Consider the following 17,500-nt stretch of genomic DNA (forward strand, 5'->3'; position numbering starts at 1 on the left):
CTAGCAAAACACCCTGTGGAGGAAGCAGAAGTCAACAACGCCACCCGTCACAGCCCAGGTAACGTGTAATTTAGAGAAGTAGGAGATGTAGCATTAGTGCACCATGTGCCAATGACTTGGCTTCTTAATGCGTAAGAGTGGTCAAGCTACAGAGGTAATCTTTATGGCTAAACACAGTTTTATGGGAATGGTTATGGTTCTTATCAGATGCTTTAGTCCAAAGTGACTTATAATGTCATCAGTTATATAGCCTAATAAAATAAAAATGCAATTTAGCAGAATATTAATAACCATGAACAAACCACAACTCTGTAAGAATAAAAGATTAATCTTTAGGTGTCTTTTGAAAATTTCAAACAATAGCAGTTTTTATAGGTAGCATTAAAGCAACACCAAAGAGTTTTTTGTACCTTAAAATAATGTTTCCAAAATCGTTTCAGTGGTTCATCAACTTGTAACAGGGTGAATGGCACTTCTGCATTCGCTTCACAGCCCTCTATCGGCTATAACCGCACTATGTAAGTTTGCCAGATCGGGTAGCGGATCTGTAGTTCGATGGAATGACACATAAGAAACTACAAATTTGACTTGCATCTGATGTCGCAATACATCGTACTTTCATAAATCAACATATTCTACCTTGTCGACATTGTTATTTGCAAAGCCGGTGCTGGATAAACAAATAGCGTGCGTGCTCCAGAGGGAAAGTTCTTTGGTGTTGCTTTAATGGCAGGTATAGCTGCCTCGGTACAGGAGCAGAAGTGCAGTGTTAATGGCAGGTAAGGTGATCCCTGTCCAGGTGCTCTGCGGTCGACTCCGAGGGCTCCGAGCGCCCCGCTGGGACCTGCTCCAATTAAAAGGCCGTCTGCTGCTGTAGCTTCCTGAACCCAGGAAAGAGCCCAATGCTTCCTGCTCCTCCATTTTACTCTCACTTTCTCTTGCTCTCTCGCTCCCTCTCTCCTCCATTTCACACTCTTTCCTTCGCTCTCTCACTCCTTCATTCTCACTCTCCTCTCTCTCTCTCTCTCTCTTTCTCTCACTCCTTCATTCTCACTCTCCTCTCTCTCTCTTTCTCTCTGTCTCTCACTCCTTCATTCTCACTCTCTCTCTTTCTCTCGCTCTCTCACTCTTTCATTCTCACTCTCCCCCTCCCTAATTCCTTCCCTTTCCATCTCTCAGCTCCTCCTTAGCTACCCCCCCCCCCCCACACACACACACCACACACACACACTGCACTCCACCCCCCAACCTCCCCCCCCCCCCCCCCCCCTCCTCCCATTCCTCTCATTATGCCCAAGGCAGGTAAGGGCGTAGCAGCTGAGCTCTTCACCGCTCTATTGCCCCAGGTGAACCTGGGATGAGACACACTGAGAGACCAACCACCTAGAGCACTGGGGTGTGTGTGTGTGTGCGTGTGTGTGCGCGGCAAGAGGCAGCTGGGAGAAGGGACACACAGAGTGTGTGTCTGTAAGGGAGAGCAATTGTGTAGTCTGAAAAGTATTTTGTGTTTCTATAGGTTTGTCAATATGTTACTTTTCATGAGCGTTACTTCTGAGATCACAGGAAAGATAGAGACTGTATGCGCCTGTATTTGTGTATGCATGTCTCCACCTGCCTGAATTTGGTGTGTGTGTGTCTGTGAGTATGAGGTTGAAGTGGCTAATTGCTGTATTGGTCTCTGGTAGGCTGTGTGGTGGTGGCGGCTGGTGTGTGTGTGTGTGTGCACGCGTGTGTTCTTTCTCTGGTAAAGGCGTGGCACTGCGCTGATGTTGCTGGCAGTTGAGTGTGCCTCTCAGGCGCAGCGTGGTATTGGCACACGGCTGGCCTGGCAACGAGCTGGCTCTGCCTGCCTGCCCTCCCATTTGCCCACGTGCCCGTGCTCTCTTCTAGGTTTTTCTGGGTTTTCCAGGAACAGGAAGTGGAAAACGATCATGAGGTTCACCTCTGGGTTGCATCCAGTGTCATTAAATCGATGCCAGAACATTAATAGCTGTTTAATGTTATACGGCGGCGTAGATGATACAATCTTATACCTCACCGCATTGGAGATTCTCTCATCCTTTGGAATGAAAATTAAATGTAAAGTACATCAAGGCACGGACAAATGATGCACTCGGTATATACATTACGTGTCTGGGTTATTATGTCTGTCATGTTGAGATCTTATGTGAACTTATGTGGAAATTTTCACCGATGGGAATATCAGCAACAGCAGTAGGCCTCGTAAGTGAACAAAATGCAACAGCAAAGCTCATGATCTCTAAGGCTAATCTTTGTTTTTATTTTGTCTCCTTTCTTTATGTATCCAATGCAGATCTGGACCAGACCTGCACCAGATCAGGATCAGATTAAGACTGGACCAGAACCACGGATGAGCCAGATTACAGTGAGTAGTTACTTTTTCTTTTCTTTTTTTTTTTTAAAGAAATGTAAAGTTATTTTGGGATCTTTTATCTTGTATTAGACACGACAGGACATGATTGGAAAAGAGAGATAGGGAGTGCATTCAGGAAGTGACCTCAAAGCAGAGTCCTTGTGATCAATGACACTAAGCCTGTTAATAATACGAGAGGTGGACGCTACCCCATTGCGTTGCTTACGGCTCCTCCGAGTTCCAGCTCTTTCGTGGGAGGATTCTTTCGTGTTCGTGGAGTCGGTCACAGGTGTTTAGGCCCAGATGGAGGCACAGTTACCAGGTGTTGGTGCCAAGACTGCTGCCTGACCTCCACTGGTCCCTGCTACGCCATGTCATGCCCTTTCCGATGCCCCCTTACCACCTTGCCATGGCACGGCCTCTGAGGAGCCTGGCGTTTGTGTGTAGGGGGCAAAGGGGCGACCCTTACCCCTCCCACGGGTGGACAGGAGATCAGAGAGGTCATGTTAGGGTTGGCATTGAGCACAGATGCATAACCAGGTATTTGCTGTGCCTGAAGCCTTGTAAAACATTGTGTAGAATATATTCCAAAAGGCTGTTGTCTCCAAGTCTTAGTTATCATCAGAAATCTTAAAAATAAGACCCCTGTCAGACACCCGTTTTAAAATCCTGTGTGTTTTATCATGTAAAAAACGAATCAGGATTTGCATTCAGACACAATGTCATACCCTGTCAGACATACCTTAAAAACCCCACTTATGAAACATGCTTGTCCTGTGTAATTGTCCAGTCCAAATGAATGTGCTGCGACAGCACATGTGCGACTCAGTGCGACCTATTATGTTGCACGTTTATGTCTCAGTCTGAATAACATCTTGGTTGGTAGTCTTCCTTCCACTCTCGTCTCTCTCTCTCCCACTCTGGTCCTGTCTGGGTGGTGGGGCCTACCCGGACACGAAGACAGCAGTGGGGAGACAGTAGTGCACCCAGACCTCTAATGGCTTAAATGGCCACTAAAGACACTCTCTCTCTCTCTTTCTCTCGCTCTCTCTCCCCCTCCCTCCTTCTCTCTCTCTCCTCTCTCCCTCCCTCTGTCCCCCTTTCCCTTGGTCTCTCCCCGCTAGACGCTCCCAGCTTTTAACTGCGGCCTGCTTGTGGTCAACAGGAAGCTCCACCATTTTATTTTATTGCCTTGAGGTTTCTGAAACTCATTTATTCCTTTCTCTTTTTTAAACCCCTCCTTTGTTCTGAGATGTGTAGCACTGTTTTGTCAAGCTGTTCTCGTCATTTATGAAGGCCATGTTTGTGTTTGGTAGCGCGTTTGCATTTGCTTAGTTCATTCATGCATTTACACTCTGCGCCATTCTGGTGCTTTACCCATAATAATCCATTCTTTCTTCTCTCGCCATTCATGTTCTTATCCCACCGATCAGTCATTCATGTGTACACTCCCCCCACCCCACCCACCCCACCCCACCCCCGAGCCTTCATGCGATTCAGCTGTCTTGGTGGCTATGCGGAAGTTGTTGTTCCTGCGGCTCTCGTAAGGCATTATGTATTTATGCAGCGGAGAGCTGGGGGAAGTGATTGGGTTTAAGTGCCTCGGCGCCTGGCCACTCGGCCTCACGGGAGACGCCAGGAGGAGAGGGAGAGGAGGAGAGGAAGGAGAGGGAGGGAGGAGGAGGAGCGGAAGAGGGAGGAGAGAGGAGAGGGAGGAGCAGGAGGAGAGGGAGCAGGAGGAAGATAGGGAGGAGGAGGAAGATAGGGAGGGGGAGGAGGAGGAGAGGGAGCAGGAGGAAGATAGGGAGGGGGAGGAGGAGGAGGAGGAGAGGGAGCAGGAGGAAGAAAGGGAGGAGGAGGAAGATAGGGACGGGGAGGAGGAGGAGGAGGAGGAGAGCGGAAACATCAGGAAGTACCAGTAGACCGTCCATTCCATCCCTCTCCACACACATCACATCACATCTCACACACACACACACACACACACACACACACACACACACACACACACACACACACACACACACGTCCCCACTCTAACTCACCTTCCTTGCCCTACTCAATAGAAAGAGCAAGGTGCTTTAGGACCGCCATCCCTGCGCCCCACACACACACAAACACACACACACACACACACTCCCACACCCATCCGCCTCCACCTCTGCTCTGCTGTTGTGTGAGTCATTGCACCGGTCTGCGCAAGCAGTCCCTTTTAGCGTGGTGACTGCTGCAGTGGCTGGCCCTGAACCATGTAGCAGAGTATTGGGGCCATTTCTCTCTGCGGCGCTTATTCGGTGCCTTTTGCTCTCTCACTCCTTTTTACCTAAATCATAAATTCTCTCTCTGCCTCTCCATCTTTCTCTCTCTCCCTCTCTCCATCTTTCTCTATCTTTCTCTCCCTCTCCCTCTCTCTCCCTCTCCCTATCTCCATCTCTCTCCATCTCTCACTTTCTCCATTCTCATTCTCACTGGCTTACCAAAGTGCATTTGAGGGCAAAGGTTTATCGGCTCTAAATTCATTGCTTTCCAGGCTTCTTTTCTTTTTCTCACAGTAGATTTTTATCACACACACACACACACACACACACACACACACACACACACACACACACACACACACACACACACACACACACACACACACACACACACACACACACACACACACACACACACACACACACACTCTCTTCCACTTCCTCCCTGTGAGCAGAGGTGGGCATTACGAAAGGAACTGCTCAAGGTCGTTTGGTCAGTACGTCTCCTGCTACCTCCGAATGAGCGAGGGGAAGAAAGAGAATACAGAATGGAGTGAGGGAGTGAGGGAGAGAGGGATGGAGAGAGAGAGGGATGGATGGAGAGAGACAGATGGATGGAGAGAGGTAAAGGAGTGAGATTTTAGCATATTTTCCTCCTTATCTCAGAGAAAGATCTAACTGGTCCTTTGAGGCACCTGTACCCCTCTACTCTCCTCACTTGGGGGGTTGGAAAATGGCTGACGAGGGGGGGAGGGGGTTACAGAACCTGAAGCCACATTGCTGGTGGAAGGTTAGAGGGTGATGGGGACCCCCCACTCCACCCCAAACGCATTCTTTGCTCTGCATGACATGACTCCTGCCACTATCCGGCAATCATGCACATTGAGCTGGATGGCCTGCAGACTAGGCTTGGCCTACTGGCCTCTGACGCTTGCCCTTCTCACAGACACAACCAGGAGACCGTGGAGCCGCGAGTGACCAAAGGGTCAGTGGAGATAAGATATGATATGGCAGAAGGATATGGGGGAAGAACAAGACCTGTGAGATGGGTGGGGGGGGGGGGGGGGGGGGGGTGGTATTGGGGATCTTTGGCCCTGAAAATGTATTGACCACTCTACTGAGAGAGAGAGAGAGACAGACGTCAATAGCGAAACACACCGGTGCTTCGTCTCCCATTTTGTTCTCTCTGTGTCAGATAGCTGCTCTGACACTGGTCTGGCCTGGACAGCCTTCACACTGGTCAGGGGACTGCTGGATGCACTGCTGTTTTAGGCCACAGCCAAGCTTTTCCATAGGGGCAGGTTAGCATTCATAGCTATGTGTGTGTGTCTATAGCTGCTTTCAGACACAGGTGTAAGTCCGCATGTTCTGCGGATATCAAGCGGTTGGCTCTTATATCTGAACAACATAACCGGACATTCGGAACTCCAAACTTAGCCGGCTCATACACTCCCCTTCTAGTATTTCGGACGGACATTATGCAAATGAGCTCATGTTTGACCGAAGCGAAGAACATTGCGTAGATTCTGTTCATGCGCGTGTTCAACAACGTTCAATCACGCAGAGATTCTGTTCATGTGCGTCGGTATCGTTCACACATAATGTCCGCATGTAAGAATCATATCTAAATCACCCGAAGGGGCGGACATCTGTTTGACAAAGATCCTCATGTAGTGCAGAGGACATGTCCGAACTCCGATCTCTGCACGTTTGTAATCTGGAGAAGTGGGATTCGGGGGTCGGGGGAGGGGAATGGTGCTGTCAGGGAAGGGGTGCCAAGGTTTTTACTTCAGGCTGTAAAGTTAACAGTGTTTGTTTTGCGTAGGCCGTACGTCACAAGAAGCAGACTCATTTCCTGTTGCCAGTTTTCTCCTGCTCGTGATGAGGTCACAGGAGCGAGGTGGCGCTTTAGACTTTCATTGGCTGTACGACGCAGGGTGTGGGTGGGGCTTGGGGAGAACGCTGTCAGACGCAGGGCCACGCTATTCGTGAAGTTGTTAAGGAAGTGTCTGTGTCTGTGAGAGAGGGGGGAGAAGTGTGTGTGTGTGTGTGTGTGTGTGTGAAAAGGTAAAGAGGGGGTTTGATGGTCAAGCTAAGAGTAGGAATGTGGGAGGAGGGGCCGTGGAAGCCTCCATGCTTATCACCACTGGCAGGAACAGGAGTTAAAAAGAGAGAGAGGGGGAAAAACGTATAGTTTACTTCGGCTGGCCTCTATCAGATTGTCAGGGCTCAAAACATGGCTTCCCTACACCGCCGCTGTGTTGATGCTCTGGGCCAGGACCCCAGGACTGATCTGTGAAAGAGTATTAGGGAGGAAGGCGTGAACACCCCTGGATCTCAGCTGACTTTGGACCACATCTGGTCTTGATCCGGGCTGCGTTTTCTGTGAAGTGTTATTGAGCAACCCCTGTGGTAACCATGGAAGCAATAGTCTAACTATTTGTTTACCGGTGCTACTTGCATCCCTTCCCTCGTCTGGATTTGATGGATCAGATTCACCAGGTCTGTGCCAGATCAGGACCTCATCTGGGCCAGAGGCGTAGCAGAGTTATTACATTAAGGCCACATGAGTTCCGGTACCATATGCTTTTATATAGGGTCAGGAGGACGGTCTCTCAGTGTGGTTAACCAGGCACTTGAGTTCTGCTAACGCAGCTCTGAGTAGTACAGCGTTTCCACTGCCCTCTGCTCTCCACTTCTCCATACACTCCACACTCCGCTTCTCCACACACTACACTTCTCCACACACTCCACTCTCTCTCTCTCTCTCTCTCTCTCTCTCTCTCAACTACACCAACACTATGGTAATTTCAGATACACAAGAGAGGTGTTAAATTCCTGGTGTTCTAGGTAGGGGATTTCCCACAGCGGCCAATCAGCAACCAAGCCTGTGTACCATCAAAACATGGCAATTGAAAGAAGGAACAGAGAGAGAGAGAGAGACAGAGAGATCCTGCATGTGAAGTGGAGTGTGTGGGGAAGTGGAGTGTAATTGGTGGGTTTCGGCTGCATGCATTAGCAGCTAGCTTGTGTCTCCCGGCTGCTACTTTCTCCTGAGCAGCAGCAGGTCTCCCAGTCCAAGGCCCAGGGCAGAGCAGCACACAGAGGGTTAGCACTGCTGTAGACGGATGGCTAAGGACACAGAAGCAGATGCTTCAGTGTGCTTTTCCTTGTATAGTGCAACAAAAGCTGTATTTTGTATACCTTATACTTTTGGAAGGGGGAGGGGGTAGTTTTATGGTTGACCAACGTACACCACAGCATGGATGCCAAAGTGCCACCACAAATTCCATGACCTTGAATTTTAAGTTTTCATTTCTCTTTGACATGTTCTATGTTAGTGTAGTCATGGTAACTTGACCATGTTCTGTCTTTGTGTGGTCATGGTAACATGTCCAGGGACTTTGGCTCTGATTTGGCATACCTTGGCATGAGATGTGCTCTTCAGGGAAGGCCCCCAGTGACTTCCCTCCATTGTAGTTGGTATTTTCCACTTCCTGTATAGCCACTGGCTACATTTCTGCTGAGGATGACTGATATGAGAATCAGGGCAGACAAAGTGTGTATGTAAAGATCTATGGGTCGTCAGCAGGTACTGTTTTGGCACTGAGGTTAGAAAATTAAATTAGGCGTACAAATCTTTTGGGCAGTTATATGGCAGTAACTGGTCCATTTTCGGTGCTGTGGGTAAAAAGTGAAACCCTCTCCCACTCTGTTGATGAGTCACATAGGTGTGACTGCTGCCACACTCTTTCTAATGCTCTTATCACATGACTGCTAAGGATGCTCAAGGATGCAAAAATCACTTAAGGGGGATATGATAAAACGACTCTCTGCTCCTGTTGACGTTAAGCTGTTTAGCTTGCCAAATATAAGAGGGATATGTGAATTTGCAGGACTCGGATACGCGCTAAAGAACAAAATCTCTTAGCAAACACATGTAATTTGTTCATGGCCTAAGCCTGCTCTGGGAGTGAATGAAATGTGAGTCCTTGTGTGACTGAGCCTTCAAGCTGATGTTGCATTGGGTAACCCCCCAGGAAACATTGTTGAGCAACAATGAATTAGTAATAGATATGATGCCATGATAAACAGTCATCAACCAAGACGTTTTCAGACTGTTTCTCAGGAAATGCGTCCATCCGTGTGGCCCAAAAAGTTGACTGGTGAATCATCAGCCAAAAATCCACAGCTGATGCCTGACGTGACTCTGTCTGACAGACCGTCCTAACCTGTTTGGACTCCACTGGGGAGGAATTTGGGGTGACCGTGCTGCATTGCTTTCACGCGTTCCAAAAGGCTAATGCTCATCACATGTCATAATGGACAGGTCTCCATGGAAACTGCACCAGATGGAATGCTTGCCCGTGTGTGTGTGTGTGTGTGTGTGTGTGTTTTTTTTTTTGGCCTTCCAGCTCTAGAATGCGCTGCAGTTTTAACTGGCAGGTGATAAGCAGCATAAGCCTCGGGGCCCTTGACTAGAGCTGGCCACTTGTGTCTTTAAGGAACCAGGGTGGCTGTAGGCAGGAGTGGGTCTCTACGCCCTGCACCAGTCATTAAGGGAGTCAACCTGGAGGGAGGCAGGCTTGTTAGGGCCAAAAAACATGAAGTTGTCGTGGGCCCTGTGGATAAGATTTTCCCAGATGGACAGAAATGGAGGCTGGACAGAAAGCAGATATCGACTGAGACTGAGTCAGATCTGGCCCCGGACCATGCACTCGTATGCCAGGTTTTGTGCCGGATGCACGCCAGATCCATGCCAGGTCCGAGCCACATGTGTTTAGTCTCAGCTGCCTTCTGGGAAGGGCTGGATTGGCCATTACGGCCCCTGCCCTTGCCTCATACTGAGCTGGACATGTAAAATGGATGACCAAGCACAAAAAAATCCCCCTCTGGCTGCCAAAGGGCTTGTTTTCATTTCTTTCTCCACCCCCCCTCCTGTTTTTTTTTTTGTTTTTTTTTTTCTCTTGTTCTTTGGTAAGACTAGAGGCGGTCGAGTCAGACTGTCAGAAAAATAAAAACAGCAGAAAAAAGCCTGTGCTGTGCGACACACACACACACACACACACACACACACACACACACACGCACGCTTGTCTCGCCCACACACTCACTCACTTGAGGACTTAATGGCTGTTTTTACCATTTTCCCTGCCTTGTTTACTTCACAGCAGCCAAAAAAACAAAGAGAAATGGCACTCTGTTGGGCCGATGGAAATGAAACAGAAAGAAATGGCAACAAATGCAGTTTGTGTGCAGATTTATTTTCCTTTTGTGTCTTTCTTTCCTTCGCTGCACTGAATCACACTCCCACAAAAGAAAAGTAAGAAAGGAAGAAGAGGGGGAGAAGGAGGAGTGAAAAAGACAAATAATCTTCAGCCATCTGCCTGTTCACGGAGGGCTGTTACCGTGGCAACATGTAAAAAGTCATTATCTCTAATTGACAGCATGACAGCTTCAGGTGTTTTCAATTGTATCGTTTTGTTTGTTTTTTTTCCCCCCCTTTTGCAGGAAAATGACTCACCCGTCTCTGTACCTGCTCTCTGTTTTAAAAAAGTTTTTCTTTAAGTCTCTCAATCGCGTTCTCTCTCTCTGTCTCTTGCTTCTTTCTCGCTCTCCGTGTATCTTTCTCTCTCTCTCTCTCTCTCTCTCTCTCTCTCTCTCTCTCTCTCTCTCTCGTTATGTCTCTGTCTTGTCCTCCAGTGTTCTCTGTCTCTGTACAGTGATTTAGGAGCCATATGTCCTTTCTCACTCTCTACACCTCTCTCGCCCTACTGCTGAGTGATTTAGGACTCGCACGTTTTCTCTCTCTCTCTCTCTCTCTCTCTCTCTCTCTCTCTCTCTCTCTCTCTCTCTCTCTCCCTTTCTTCTCCACTCTCTCCATTCATCCCCCTTCTTTCTTTCTTTTTCTCTCTCTCTCTCTCTCCCTCTCCGTTTTCTGTGTGGATGTGCTGTGGTGTGCTATTAGGCGCTGCCTGGGTGAAAGTGAGCGCTGGTCGCCGTTAGCGACGTGTGGGGCGACAGCTGCCTGCATGTCTGGACATGTCCGCCTGGAGAGCCCAGCGCTCAGCCGCCAAACACTGCGCTTAAGCAGTTAACACAGGCCTGCTAATGTCCTTTCACGCCATTACTCACCATCGCCCACTCCAGCGTACTCTCTCTCTTTCTCTTTCTGTCTTTCTCTCTCTCTCTCTCTCTCTCTCTCTCTCTCTCTCTTTCTGTCTTTTTTTTCTCTCTCTCTCTCTCTCTCTCTCTCTCTCTTTCTGTCTCTCTCTCTCTCTTTCTCTTTCTGTCTTTCTCTCTCTCTCTCTCTCTCTCTCTCTTTCTGTCTTTTTTCTCTCTCTCTCTCTTTCTGTCTTTCTCTGTTTCTCTCTTTCTCTCACTCATTCAGCTCAATTCAGAGGAGGTTTATTAGCATAACCATATATCACAGTGCAGCATTACCAAAACACATCTAATGAAGGGAGAATAGAATAACTCCCTACTCCCTGAATAATATTCAGAGTAGACCAAAATGGACTCTAACAACAGCAAAAGGCTATTTGAAGGATGGCCTTTTTAAGGATGGTTAATATTAATTCATCAGTTCTGTCCTGGTTTAACACTCATTGCCACAGCTCTGCTATTTAGCAAATATACTCTGGCACCAGTGAGATGTTGAATCAGAGATAATAACCCTGTGGTCTTTCCTGTGTTCAGAAATATCATGTATAAACAAAATATCAACACAGACTTATTGCACATTTAAAAGCACACTGAAGGTCGATTGTGTTTCAACGGGTGTTTATCCACGTAGTATTGGACTGGGGAGAAAGGTCAGGTTGAGATCTGACGTGGCTGTGAGTGGTCAGGTTGAGATCTGACGTGGCTGTGGTAGATCAGGGGAATGTGGTTTTTAGTGACTAACCTGGAAAAACACAAACAGATCACAAAAGATCACCACCATGACCCTCCAGGGACTCACTGCACTATTTGCTATGTTCTTGTGGAAAAAAACCATAGTGCTCATCTTGTAGGAGGTTTATTTACTCTGACTTCACTTTCCCAGGTGTGTCATATAGGCACTACGCTGATGTACTGAAAGGCCTCTCCAGAGCGATGAACGTACCGTAGTGATAGGGTGGAAAAGAAAGATGGAGACCGGGAGGCCGATCTGGCTTCGATCCGATGTGGATGTGTTTACTTGAAGTGGGTTAGACTAGTTAGATCCTATAGCCTATAGATCCCTTTTGGTAATAGGCTAGCTATTGGCTAACTGGTCTGACCCACTTCCAGTGAATTGTGCTAAGCTAGGCTAACAGTGTCAGACAGGGATTGTGCTAAGCTAGGCTAACAGTGTCAGACAGGGATTTTGCGCACACTGAGAAGAGAAGGTTACAGACCTAAAAAATTTGTGTTTTCCTATAGACCCTTTCAACAATAAAAACAAAAACAATGCTTAAACGTTCTATTTGGTTCCCAATCTACTTCCTCTGCATTAAGATAACATATGGAATGTTAAAATGGAAGCCTTGTGGGGCCAACTATGATGCTGATAATGGAACTCTCTTGAAAGGGTCTATATGGACTAACTATAGTTATACACGGAGAAAGCTGTTAAATTCAGGACGGGGAGCGAGTGAGATCGCATGATGTGAGCGAGGCGTTGGACCATGAAGTGGCCTTTAAAGCAGAAGCATATTCTGATTGGTTGAGCCATAAATATCTGCATGGCCATGGTCACTCGCACCCTGACGGCAAGATAGGACTCATGCCAGCCAGCATTGTGTGTGTGTGTGTGTGTGTGTGTGTGTGTGTGTACTAGATTTATTATGTGTATTAGTATGTTCAGACACTTACACATGGGAGGGTGGCACATATGGCATTGGACCACTTCAGGGGCAACTATGGCGCATTTTGGTGCACAGTACACACACCTACACAGCCAGTGTCCCAACACTTTAACCGTAGGTATTTACAAATATATTCACACACACACACACACACACACACACACACACACACACACACACACACACACACACAGAGTACATGTCATGTGCACTTTTAATTGGCCTCTGTATTCAGCCGTGCATGGTCTCTCATTTCTCCCTCTCTCCCTGTCTGGTCTGTTGGCTGACCACCCAAAAGCGCAACTCTCATCTTATTTTCTTTTATATCTTTGCTTGTGCTTCAGATGGACACCAACACCGGCTAATGAGGCAGCATTTGAAAGTGGTCTGTGGCATTGCTGCAGCATATGGCTTGGCAGAGGCACTCTCTGTGTATGCGTGTGTGTATGTGTGTACACACCAACACCATCTGTCTCTTTGCGATGAGAAAACTCTCTCTCTTTAGTGTGGGTGTTTGCCAGGCAAAGTCTTTATCTCGGTTTCATCTTGGGTGCCAGGGGCAAAGCTATGTGATCAAAGTTAGCTTTTAGCTTTAAATGAACAAACACATAGAGAGGCGCTCCAGCCTTTCGGCCTTTTGAGCTCCACACAAAGCCTGCGACAGAGTTCAAGGGATTGATGGTGGCTTTTTTTTTTATAAGCCCTGGCGTCTGACATTCAGTGTTTCTAGAGAACATTTAAGGCCCTCTGCTTTTAAAAAAGTAAGGTTCTTCAAGGTATCTTGTAGAACATATTCCCTTATGAAGATGGCCCTGTTTCCCATTGCTGTAAAGGGGTCATTACCACAAGAAATGCTATAAAATATGAAAGATAAAACATAAAGTAGTTGGAAATTAGACTCTATGGAGAGATGTCATGTGTAAGACTCTCCTCAGTTCTAGATGTGTGTGTGTGTGTGTGTGTGTGTGTGTGTTTGTTTGTTTGTTTTCCCACCTCTTCCCCACTAGGTCTAGTGTCTTATCCATGCTGCGTGTTAACACGCCTAATAAGAGGGAGTGCTCCGGCCCTCCATTACAAGGCCGGGCACAGTGCGCTGCGGAACTGCAAATTACATTTAGCAGCCGCTATATTCCAACCCGATTAATTAGGCAGTCATCATGCATCAGTTTGTAACAGGAAAACCACCCTCTGAATGCAGGCGGTAATTGGATTGGTAATAACAATGGCATTGTAAGTGGCAGCCTTGAGTAGGCTGACTGATAGTCAGGTTGCACTAGGCAGGGCTTGTATTAGTGGCGCGTCAGGAAGATAGCTTTGCTTCAGGCGTTGAGGGAGGGCACTGGATGCCTGTAGGTTTGATTAGAGTCAGTCCAACAGGTCCCTGACCAGTCTTTTAGAGAGAAAGTGTGTGTGTGTGTGTGTGTGTGTGTGTGTGTGTTTTGAATGTTAATACATCTATGTATTTGTATGTGTGCATATGTGTTTGTGGATTTGTGAGTGTGTGTGCGCGATCAGAGATTTGTATTGGGCAGCACACTGTGACTGAAGTGTGTTGGGCCGCGACTAACACCTGCACGATCAGACCAATTAAGCAGCCAATTAGCTTGTTAATCTCCGTGGTTACTTTGTGAGATTGGCAGCTGGGAAGAGAGAACAAACCTCCAGAGTAGTGTTCAGTTCTGCTATTAACGTACGTGCGTGCGTGTGTGTGTCTGTGTGTCATTCACACCTGCCTGTGTGTGGAGTAATTGGAGGGGTGATCCTATTATAGTGTGAAGCGTAGGTTTACTGGCCAGCCTGAAATGGTTCTTCTAAGCTTACATTTTGTATGTGTGTGTTCTTGTATGTACGTTGGTGTGTATGTATGTGCACTTCTCTGTGTGTAAGTGTAGTTTTGTGCCCTTGTTCGTTGAAGTGGGAATGGTGTTAGATGCAAGCTATTCCCCTAACACTTGTTTCTGTCAGTGCAGTTGTTTCTGTGGCGGTGAGGAGGGCTGTGCTGTTCTCTCCTCTCCTCTCTCTTCTCTCCTCCCCTCCCCTCCCCTCCAGACTACAGGCAGGGCACAAACGACAAAAAAATGAAAGATGGTAGAGGGAACAAGGAAAAGACAGAGAGAGAGAGAGAGAGAGAGAAAGGGAAGATGGAGAGTTAGAGAGAAGAGGCCTATAGAGAGAAATTCAGGGAAAAACGGTGGAGAGATGGAGGAGGAGATGTATGGAGAGAAATCGAGAGAAAGAGAGAGGAAGGGCAGACGACAAAGTGCAAGGCTGTGGGAGAGTGGTGGAGAACGACTGAGCGAGAGAGTGAGGATGCACGGCTATGAAGGGGATGTCACAAGCCAACCTCTGTGTTTCGAGGACGTGTTCTTGAGGGCCGACTACAGAGCCGCAGAAGGTTTTTCTCTCTGACTGCTGTCGAGATTGGCCGCCGAGGCTGCACGGTTGCCGCTGTGTACAGGCAGAATCGGACAGCTTTCCTGTTCAAACAGCACTGCACAGCACAGCATAGGATGACCTAGAGCTGCAAGCACAGAACAGCGTTTTATATCAAAGTGACGACATGGTATTCTATAGCACGTCAAAGCATGAAACAGCATAACAAACCACGATGTATAGTTCCGTAAGGCATAACAATATATTGTAGTGCTGCATAGCACAACAAACATGACGCAGAATAGCATAGCACTGCAGGCCTGTATAGCACAGCACAGCCCAACAAGCATATCACTCTAGCATCGTAAAAGCCTCACCTCCAGGTCTCTCCTCTTGGATAATTATTTGCAGATGTACAATTTCCTCTAGCACAGCCTAGCCTCTCTGAATATAAAAAATTGAGGCAGGCATGTAGAGTCATAGCCTAACGTAGCCTAACCTCCTTCCACAGACCTGGCTCAATGTTCCATGTCCTGCCATAGCCTAGCTACTCTCCACAAACCTGGCTTAATGTTCCATGTCCTGCCATAGCCTAGCTACTCTCCACAAACCTGGCTTAATGTTCCATGTCCTGCCATAGCCTAGCTACTCTCCACAAACCTGGCTTAATGTTCCATGTCCTGCCATAGCCTAGCTACTCTCCACAGACCTGGCTCAATGTTCCATGTCCTGCCATAGCCTAGCTACTCTCCACAGACCTGGCTCAATGTTCCATGTCCTGCCATAGCCTAGCTACTCTCCACAGACCTGGCTCAATGTTCCATGTCCTGCCATAGCCTAGCTACTCTCCACAAACCTGGCTCAATGTTCCATGTCCTGCCATAGCCTAGCTACTCTCCACAGACCTGGCTCAATGTCACCTGAAGGTTGTGCCTCAGGCAGAGGACAGAAAGAAAGGCTGACGCTGTGCGTGGTTGAAGAGGGTGCCCGCGGGATGGGCCCGTAGCGGACGGCACTGAGCTGCTGGCTGACCCTTGCCAGGCGTCCACGTGAGAGATCAGGGGCTGTCATCATGACCGCCCCTCACGCCCCTATTTATAGACCCTATCTGCTGCTGCTCCTGTGATGTGGCGCGATGTGGGCCGGTGGGCGATTGCTGGCACAGGGAAGGGTTAAACCACGGGCAGTGCCCACACATCTACCCCTTCAGTGTCTCTCTCTCTCCCTCACTCTCTCTCTTGCTCCCTCACTCTCTCTCTTGCTCAAGTTCTCTCTGCTTTCCCCCCCATCAATTCTGGGCTCTCACTCTCGATCACACTTTCTCTCTGTCTCATGTTTTTATTATGTGTGTGCCATGTTGTATTTTCTTTTCACTTCAATTTCTTCAACACTTTCTCTCCATCTCTCCCTCTTTCCCACACATACAGTACATATATTCTCTCTCTCTCTCTCTCTCTCTCTCTCTCCGTCTCTCCGTCCCTGTCTTCCTTTCCATCCACCCCCCATTTTAATTCTTGTCTTTTCCTCTGACACACCCGCTCTCTTCTTCTCTCTCTCCCCCTCTCTCTCTCCTTCTCTCTCTCCCCCTCTCTCTCTCCTTCTCTCTCTCCCCCTCTCCCTCTCTCTCTCTCTCTCTCTCTCTCCCTCCCTCCCTCCCTCTCTGTCTCTCTGTCTCTCTGTCTCTCCTCTGTCACCCTCTGAGGGAGCTGGCTTGGACTGGCTGGCGTTTTTATGTGCCGTTTGCTGTGCCCCGAGGCAGCTACAGGAAGAGGAAATGTTCTCACACCAGTGGCCCACAAAATGGCCACAGAACACGCTGGTCTCCCCTGGACGGAGCCAAGCAACTGAAGCTTCCTCTACAATACACCCCCCTACACACACACACACACACACACACACACACACACACACACACACACACACACACACACACACACACACACACACACACACACAGTATCACACAGACGCACACACTTCCCAAAATAAACCCCTTTTGCCTTGGGCTCCACCTACCAGCCATATGATGGGCCTCAGCCTTTCCTGTGTTTCCCGTCTGTGTTAGAGAGGAGAAAGGCAAACAAGACACAGTGGTGGTGTGAGGCCTACTCCGTCTCAAATAGCTCAACACTGTTTATGCACCAATCTCCATGTTTTTCAGTTCCGCTCCATTTCGAGTCTTTCTAGGATATTTACCGATACCCGGTCCAACATGAGCTCATTTTTCTTGAACACAGCACAGAGAAAGGGGGCAAAGACAAGTTGTTATGCAGTTTGTTGTGTTTTGTCTTTTGGGCAGGGCTGAATGCTAGTGTGTGTTGCCCCAGACTGACTTGGTGCGTTGTTAAGTTCAAACATTTAACAGCATTCGCTAAGCCAGGCTGTGGTGGCAGGGTGACCAGAGGCCTAAAACCTGCGTCACATGTCAGAACCAGATCAGAGCCAGATCAGAGCCAGATCAGGCCAGCCCTGGTCCTTAATGGAAATGAGCCAATAGAAATACAGCCATGCTCCAGTGACGCCATCGTGGGAGTGGTGGAGCAGAGGTGGCGTTGCCGCCAGACTCTCGGTCAGTCTGGGTTTGATTCCCAAACCCACTGTTGCAAGTTGGTGTGGCTTTGGAGAAAAGCATCTGCTACACATCAGACATCTTAACCTTTCAC

At 48.1% G+C, this 17,500-nt stretch overlaps 1 protein-coding gene across 2 annotated transcripts in view; it reads left to right on the forward strand.

The window, feature by feature from the left end:
- The window catches only part of arhgap35a (Rho GTPase activating protein 35a), a 73,081-nt gene that overhangs the window by 13,502 nt on the left and 42,079 nt on the right, over positions 1-17,500 (forward strand). For both annotated transcript variants that reach the window (XM_042063142.1, XM_042063141.1), the window contains exon 2: positions 2,315-2,386. The gene's annotated coding sequence lies outside the window, so the exon portion shown is untranslated. The remainder of the gene's footprint in view (positions 1-2,314; positions 2,387-17,500) is intronic.

The sequence above is a fragment of the Alosa sapidissima genome, chromosome 15, assembly GCF_018492685.1.
Source record: "Alosa sapidissima isolate fAloSap1 chromosome 15, fAloSap1.pri, whole genome shotgun sequence".
Classification (NCBI taxonomy): domain Eukaryota; kingdom Metazoa; phylum Chordata; class Actinopteri; order Clupeiformes; family Clupeidae; genus Alosa; species Alosa sapidissima.